We start from the raw sequence: 9,395 nt of genomic DNA on the forward strand, positions 1-9,395 counted from the left end.
GCCACGACTCGTCTACATTTGCATAGTCAGTTCGGAAGGAATGGAGATTGTCTCTTAGGGAGGCTTCTAGTGATACTTTATCCACTTTTTTAAATAAAATTATTTTGCGTTTGTTTCTGGTAGATTTGGAAGAAACGGTATTGAGCCTAGCTACAACGACCTTGTGATCACTAATCCCTGTATCAGTCATGATGCTCTCTATCAGCTCTGGATTGTTTGTGGCTAAAAGGTCAATTGTGTTTTCTCAACCATTTACAATTCGCGTGGGTTCGTGGACTAACTGCTCGAAATAATTTTCGGAGAAAGCATTTAGGACAATCTCGGAAGATGTTTCCTGCCTACCACCGGTTTTGAACTAGTATTTTTGCCAACATATCGAGGGAAGGTTGAAGTCCCCACCAACTATAACCGTATGAGTGGGGTATTTATTTGTTACGAGACTCAAATTTTCTCTGAACTGTTCAGCAACTATATCATCGGAGTCTGGGGGTCGGTAGAAGGAGCCAATTATTAACTTAGTTCGGCTGTTAAGTATAACCTCCACCCATACCAATTCGCACGGAGTATCTACTTTGACTTCACTACAAGATAAACCACTACCGACAGACATAAACACTCCACCACCAATTCTGCCTAACCTATCTTTCCTGAACACCGTCTGAGACTTCGTAACAATTTCTGCAGAACTTATTTCAGGCTTTAGCCAGCTTTCTGTTCCTATAACGATTTCAGCTTCTGTGCTTTCTATTAGCGCTTGAAGCTCAGGGACTTTCCCAGCCCAACTACAACAATTTACAACTACATTTCCGACTGTTCCTGCCGGCCGCGGTGGTCTAGCGGTTCTAGGCGCTCAGTCCGGAACCGCGCGACTGCTACGGTCGCAGGTTCGAATCCTGCCTCGGGCATGGATGTGTGTGATGTCCTTAGGTTAGTTAGGTTTAAGTAGTGCTAAGTTCTAGGGGACTGATGACCACAGATGTTAAGTTCCATAGTGCTCAGAGCCATTTGAACCATTTGACCCGACTGTTCCTGGATCCAAGCACGTCCTGTATTTGCCATGCACCCTTTGAGATTGCAGCCCACCCCGTACTTTCCCGAGGCCTTCTAACCTAAAAAACCGCCCAGTCCACGCCACACAGCCTCCGCTACCCGTGTAGCAGCCAGCTGAGTGTAGTGAACTCCTGACCTATTCAGCGGAACCCGAAACCCCACCACCCTATGCCGCAAGTCAAGGAATCTGTGCCCGCATCTCGTGGTCGTGCGGTAGCGTTCTCGCTTCCCACGCCCGGGTTCCCGGGTTCGATTCCCGGCGGGGTCAGGGATTTTCTCTGCCTCGTGATGGCTGGGTGTTGTGTGCTGTCCTTAGGTTAGTTAGGTTTAAGTAGTTCTAAGTTCTAGGGGACTTATGACCACAGCAGTTGAGTCCCATAGTGCTCAGAGCCATTTGAACCATTTGAACCAAGGAATCTGCAGCCAACACGGTCGCAAAACCGTCTATGCCTCTGATTCCGACCCTCCACCCGGCTCTGCACCAAAGGTCCGCAGTCGGTTCTGTCAGCGATGCTGCAGATGGTGAGCTCTGCCTTCATCTCGTAAGCAAGACCGGCAGCCTTCACCAAATCAGATAGCCGCTGGAATCCAGAGAGAATTTCCTCAGATCCAAAGCGACACACGTCATTAGTGCCAACATGTGCCACCACCTGCAGCTGGTTGCACCCTTTGCTCTTCATGGCATCCGGAAGGACCCTTTCCACATCAGGAATGACTCCACCCGGAATGCACACGGAGTGCACACTGGATTTCTCCCCCTCCTTAGCCGCCATATGCCTAAGGGGATATAATCAGTGTGACTCGAATGCAGAGGAATGTCTTCAACCAAGTTAAGAAATTCATCAATAATTAGATTGATGTAAATTCTGTGACGCCAATATTTTGATATGCAATCAGCATGAGTAGTATTGTTCACTCAATAAGTATTCGGGTGTGAAAAGTTAATATGCCGTTGACAGGAGGACGACGGTTCAATCCCGCGTCCGGCCATCCTGATTTAGGTTTTCCGCGATTTCCCTAAATCTCCCCAGGCAAATGACGGGATGGTTCCTTTGAAAGGCCACGGCCTACTTCTTTCCCCGTCCTTCCCTACTCCGATGAGACCGATGACCTCGCAGTATGATCTCTTCCCCCAAACAACCCAACCCCCCGTTGATAGGGTTGTTGTTACTTACAGATCTGCGGATGACGGCGTCCAACGCATGCTGAGAAATAATTGAAATTGTTTTACTTAGAGATTTCTGTTTCTTCGAAACAAGATAAACTTCTGGATACCACAGAAATCGTATCATCATACATGAAATTTGCGTAAATTGAAATAATTTGGTTACCAAATGGGTAATTGTTTTGTGCCATATTCCATGTAAGACACATCAACTGTGAAACAATCAGGGCCGAAAACAGGGTCTCCTGACTGTAACTTCTACTGATTGGAATTGAAAGATACTAAATAGGACTGCAATCATTACATGCCTATAATGACTGACGTGTAGAATTTGGATGATACAGGGTACTGCAATTTATTGTTGACTTCAGTTAAGAGTAGATCTTGCTTAAACGTTTAAACCTAAACACCATCAGGCCGTATTACCATACTTCAATAATTTTTTTAGCGAGTACACAAATTATTAAGCGAACATTCTCTGTTTGTAATTTCGGATTTGCTAGCAAGTACGTTATAGGAGATCCGAAAGAAAAATTCTCTGAGATGAACGAAATTTATACAGCGTTTATCCAACTGATAAGAAACGTAGACAGGGCAATTCAACATCGCTATAAGCCATAGAACAATAAGACTTAGAGCCGGCCGAAGTGGCCGTGCGGTTAAAGGCGCTGCAGTCTGGAACCGCAAGAACGCTACGGTCGCAGGTTCGAATCCTGCCTCGGGCATGGATGTTTGTGATGTCCTTAGGTTAGTTAGGTTTAACTAGTTCTAAGTTCTAGGGGACTAATGACCTCAGCAGTTGAGTCCCATAGTGCTCAGAGCCATTTGAACCAATAAGACTTAGAATTGAAACAGATACTACACTAACTCATCAAAACTATCCGAACATAGCTATGTAAAGCCGATTCGACCACTAGATATCACGAGAGGCGCACCCACCAGTCTAAAAACAGGCGAGTAGTATTGCGTTGTCAGTTGAGAAGCAGTTACAGTACGAGAGCCGGCCGGTGTGGCCGAGCAGTTCTAGGTGCTACAGTCTGGAACCGGGCGACCGCTACGGTCGCAGGTTCGAATCCTGCCTCGGGCATGGATGTGTGTGATGTAATTAGGCTAGTTAGGTTTAAGTGGTTCTAAGTTTTATGGGACTGATGACCTCAGAAGTGAAGTCCCATAGTGCTCAGAGCCATTTGAGTTATTTTACAGCACGAGAGCTCAGTGGATTCGAACGTGGCAAGTTATCTGTGGTGTCACCGCCAGACACCACACTTGCTAGGTGGTTGCCTTTAAATCGGCCGCGGTCCGTTAGTATACGTCGGACCCGCGTGTCGCCACTATCAGTGATTGCAGACCGAGCGCCGCCACACGGCAGGTCTAGAGAGACTTCCTAGCACTCGCTCCAGTTGTACAGCCGACTTTGCTAGCGATGGTCCACTGCCAAATTACGCTCTCATTTGCAGAGACGATAGTTAGCATAGCCTTCAGCTACGTCATTTGCTACGACCTAGCAAAGCGCCATTACCAGTTACTATTGATGCTCTAAAACATGTACCGTCAAGAGCAATGTTCACCATTTACGGATTAAAGTTAAGTATTCCAACAGCTACGTCCTTTTTTGCTACAGTCTAACTTCCTTGTCCTGTTCCAGACCTCACGCCAGCCTGCGTGAGCTAACACGCGTGCCTTTCGGCTTCCTCTCATAGTGGGTTGGCTCTCTTACCAATCCACAACATTATCAGATGTCATCTGAGTAACATATCCATCTGGGACATTTCAACCCTTCTCAAGCTACCCAAGTCCACAATCGTGAAATGGAAAAGCGAAGGAACCATCCGCCACAGATTAACCAATACCGCGCAGACCTCGTGTACAGATTGACAGCAACCACCGAGCTTTGCTCGTGATTTCCAAAGTGCTATCAACATTCCAGGCAGTACAATGACTCTGCGAAAGGAGTTAAAAGGAATGGGTACAATGGACAGGCAGCTCCACATAAGCTACACACTTCTGTAGTCATTGTTAAGTGACGCTTGAGCTAGTGTAAACAACAACGCCGCTGGGCAGTGCATGACTAGAAACGAGCGATATGGAGTGATGAATCGCACTTTAAACTGTGTCAATCAGATGGAAGGGATTCGGTTTGGCTAATGCCGTCGGAGACGATGATTGTTTGTAATAGCATGACAACGCACCCTGCCACAAAGCTTCATCTGTGAGGCAATGGTGTGTAGACAATAATTCTGTTTGCCCAGAGCCCGACCTGAGCACAACGCAAACCCTTGGAATGAGTTAGAACCTTCGGCTTTGGTTTCGACTCTCGAGGAGGAATAGTTTGCCATTCTTCCACAGACCGTTAACTGAAAGTGTCCACAACTGAGTTAAAGGCGCTATAAAGACTTAAGGCATCCGTATACCAAACAAATATCCAATGATAAGAGTCCGGATACTTTTAATAAGATATCGTAAATTAGAAAGAGCGAAATTTTTCAAGCACACATAAGATCACGGTGATGCAACAAATTTAAATGTAAAAGTGGGATTGTACAAAGTAAAAGTGGTACAATAGGGATACAGCATGTGTAAGGCTCATATAAACAAAGAAAATGTTTGGGGAAACCTGTAAGAGGACGAAAGAGAAAGACAGTGAATACAGAGTTTTTCGACCACAGTAGACAGTCGATATGTTAAGAGATATAAACAGTCATTTACGTTGTGGAGTGATACATCTTAATCCTCGTAAGGTCGGATGATGGACAGGTATTGCATATTAAAGGTGTTTTAATTTTCCCCACAAATAAATTAAGTCTCTAATTATACATTTTCCTTGCATATAACCGATGTTAATCAAAAGGACGAAGATAGGGTTTAATTTCCCGCCGGCAAAGAGGCCATTAGGGTCAGAACACAAGCTCGAATTTTTTAAGGCCGTGTGGTTTTTCAATAGAACCATACCTGCATTTTCTTGCGTATAACCGATGTTAAACAAAAGGAGGAAGATTGGGTTTAATTTCCCGCCGACAAAGAGGCCATTAGGGTCAGAGCACAAGCTCGAATTTTTTAAGGCCGTGTGATTTTTCAAAGGAACCATACCTGCATTCGCTTTTAGCGACTTAGGTAAACTAGGGAAGGCGTAAATGTGGCAGAGAACTGAATATATCTTCTCCGAAATGGGAGTCCAGTGTCTTAGCCACTGCATCACCTCAGTGCTAGTATTTCGTTGTCTGCGAGTCTTCCGCATCGAGATCTAGATTCAACCTTCGACTTTCCAACAAACTGTCTTGAATCAAGCCACGAATCAGCCCATATGCACAAAATTTTCTAGTGTAACGTTTATTGTCAACTTTTATCATTAATGTTGGGCGCCTGTTGACTTTCACATGTGTGGCATTTCCAGCACCACTTTGCTTTGTTCATTTTCTAAGGTAAATCTAAGTGTGAAAAAGCTGCCGTTTCATATATATGACACCTCTATCTAGCCAGACACCCCATAATGGCTTAAAAAGCCGAAACTAACTGATCTAAAATTAAACTCAGATAAAAACATCCTAAGATCAAAGTTCCGCAATCATTAAAAGCGTAATCTAATCCAGATCGTTAAAATCTTACGTTCAGTAACTTTCACTTATTTCTTCGAATGAGGAACGTAGAAAAATTGAAATTGGTGTTTATAGTCCTGATCAATTAATTCACGTGCTAACCTATTTTCAATCCCAGGCGGTTCAACTTAATTATCTAATGAAACAAACGCAGTAAGCAGTGTTCCATTGAAAACTGGGTACATGGGAGTGTACTGGTAGCGCGTCTGAAATTAAACATTAATAACTTAGTGTTCACAAAAGTTGGGAGCGTTTTGAAGTACTTCGCAGTTTGTGAGGCGTTCCTTGTTTCGAAGGGATTTACTTTTCCAAATTTTTTGTGTACTGAAACTCTACATGTAGCAGAAGTCAGCTCGCTCCATGAAGCAGTGTTGCAGAGTAAGCCTGCAGTGATCAGAACGTTGGTTCCCACGGAGGCAGAGGTAGCAACAGGACCGTATTACACGATGGCGACTGACGAGACTGGACAGGATAAAGCGAGCCCTGAGAACGGACCTTACTCGACAGTAAAGATGCAGGGTACATTATTAAACATTGATGATTAAAGTCATCTTTTAACATAACTGGTACTAGGAGGAGCCTATCAGTGCTTCACCACAATAATAACGCTTTGCACTAAACTAGTATATTTAACAAACAAATTAATATTGTTAACTTACCGAACATGTACGAACGGCTACGAAGCCTTACGACGTAAGCAAGAGATTTCTGCTACGAATCGTACTAGACGGTGATGGGACGTACTCTGTGCCTGTTCATATGTGAGAAACGGCTATAGAATGTATTCAGATACTCTTCATTATTGATACTCAGCTTTACCATGCTTTCGGAACTTCATAGCTTTGTGATAGAAAATGTTTTATAAGATTAAACTGTTACTGTTTTATGGTGTTTGCCAATAAATGCATCTTAATGGTATCCCGGAACTTATTTCATAGAAACTAGCTACCTGCATCACTAGCTGTAATCACAGGTCGCCTGCCTGCGTATTCTGTAGAATCCACTGCGCTACCAGATCTGCTTTTGGGAACATCATCTACGAGAGTTTCAAAGAGTACTGGTAGGAGTAAACACACTCGCCGATTCGCTGAGGTAATCCAAGGAAGGATCATCTTAACTAGAGCAGTCTCCAGTAGGAAGGCTCTATCAGTATACTTTATGTCACCTATACCACTTTCTACGGAATCACAACTGAGTTGAGAAAGTCGTATGGAGGTTCAAATACGCAAGGGGAGTTTGCACATAGCACCCCTATGTTGGGTTTAACCTTACATTAAAAAAAATTCTGTTGTGGATAGCGGTGCATATAGTATACGTTGCAAATGGTCTGCATTGTAGAAAAATCTGTGTGATAGGGAGAGGATGCAATTGGAAATAAAGTACGTTAAAGGAAAGGAAGGAAGTGAACTGTGAAGGAAAAGTGACTCACATCTGCAGCTTGTGGGCTAAAGTAGCGCAAATCGCAGAGTGCAATAAGTGTGTCGTAAAACTGCATAAGTTCCTAATAATCAGTGGCGGCTAGTGAGTATACATTCTCGGTGATCACAAATTTTTAGCTTCAGATAAATGCAAGAGTGTAAAATTAATAGCATCTGTTGTATAACAGTTGTGCTTATCAACAAGTTTGTACAGCTACAGCCACTGCCAACAATAATTACAACGGTAGTAATAATAATGTTAATAATAATAATGAGGTACATAACTTATCTGACAAAAGAAAGAATTGTTTTTGTGGATTTTTGTTGTTTTGTACGTAATTAAGTACTGTTTAGGGCAATAACGGAATGATGTGTAAGCTTTCGCAGATCTCCATCTAGCATTTTGGTGTTAAGTGGGAGTTTCCATGCTTTCCCATTTTTTCGGACAAACTTACAAGATACCTAATAGATGTGTTTGTTAACGAATTTACTTCCAGGCTGAAATCAGATATACTTACGTTGCACCCACACACTAACTTGTGCTAACTGTACACCTCCTTGTTAAATATTCGCTTGTAGTCACGCTTATTTGATTTCGTCACTCTCTCAATCAAAGGATCTGTTCCCGAAGGCCCTAGTTCCTCTGAAGCTAACTCAAAACACAAAGCTCCATTTGTGGAAATGATTAAACTCAAGTAGTAATGTCTACCAACATGGTCACTTGACTAGAATACAAATGAGGCTCTGAGATTCATAAGGGCCTAAGCTCACCACCCTCGATCCCTCATTAAAGTGAATATCAGAGAAACCAGTGATTCAGCTTTTTGTGAATTTTCATATCTAAAATGCGGGCCTACAGCACAAACAAACCTGACTCACATAAAATCAACAGATTTCAGAAGTATGAATAAACGCTACAATCTCACAATCGACGCTTATGTGCTTTAGTCCTTTATGATTCTCAGTGCCTCAAGTGCATTACTGTATGATAAATTTGATAACTTAATATACTACAATTCATTCAGGAAACCACAAAATAGGTTTACTGTAAAAACAACTTTAACATATACTGACGTCCGATCTGATTTTACTGCAGTGTATAGTGAGTGAATTAGAGTATATGAGGAGTGTGCTATCATCTAGCAGGATTTATGAAGAGCGAACGGATAGAAGTGTGCTGCAGTGTGCTACCGGCTGGTGGCACTGACGTAAACTTCTAGCTGAATGGTAAGGGCTAGCTGTGCTCATAGCGAACCGTGCACGTTGTTTATCAAATCCATATGTATTTGGCCCGTAAGGCAATTACATCACGCGAGTTGATTATACGCGTAAGCTGTACACACAACTGGAAGTGTGATCGCGACCTTGATGCCAAGCTTCATGGAGTCCACTGGAGCAGTAGCGTGGTAGATTTAAGTGCCGTACCTTCCAGATTGCCGCACTTACGTTATGTTTAACAGCATTCAAAGAAAAATAACCAATAAATCCGCAAGGTGTCGAAAGTTAGTGTGTTCATTTGCTCTTGTTGCCTAACACAGCAGCCACCCCTGCTAACAATGGAAAGTTAATATGTGTCCATGGATTACGAACATTTTGCCAGTGAAATGAAATAAATAATCATCATGGGAACATCATGATAAAAAAGAAATAAGACAGTGTCAGCAGACATGGAAGGCCAGCCACATACCTGGAGGAGCCATCGCTGCACGCAGAGATGAGGAACACGTGCTGTGGTCCGACGTTCGATGCCCAGGCATGGCGTTAACAAATTGTTCAATGGGCTACGTCATGTGGAAGTCACAGGACCTCACGTTATTCTTAACGTAAGTCATAGATCACATCAGCTATAATAGGATGCCTAGAATAAGTTTGTAATATTGGAGAGTATGATATTTATAAGTGGTAGAATAAGGCAAGAAATCGGAATTAGTAACCTACTAAGACATTGAGAGCTAATTGTGGCTCAAGAAAATGAAAATTTTGATGAATTTATTAGTGATTTAAATTTCACCGTTGAGTCTAGTGAAAATACGGAAAACTGAATCTAATGCTGAATGAGGAGCAGATAATGGCCCAACGGTCAATGAGCGTGGAAGATAAGATTGCGGAGCCCAATACTCAGGTGTTTATTAGTGAGAATGTAGCAGAAAGAAATGAAAATATGCACAC

This window comes from Schistocerca americana, chromosome X (assembly GCF_021461395.2).
Source record: "Schistocerca americana isolate TAMUIC-IGC-003095 chromosome X, iqSchAmer2.1, whole genome shotgun sequence".
NCBI classification, from domain to species: Eukaryota; Metazoa; Arthropoda; class Insecta; order Orthoptera; family Acrididae; genus Schistocerca; species Schistocerca americana.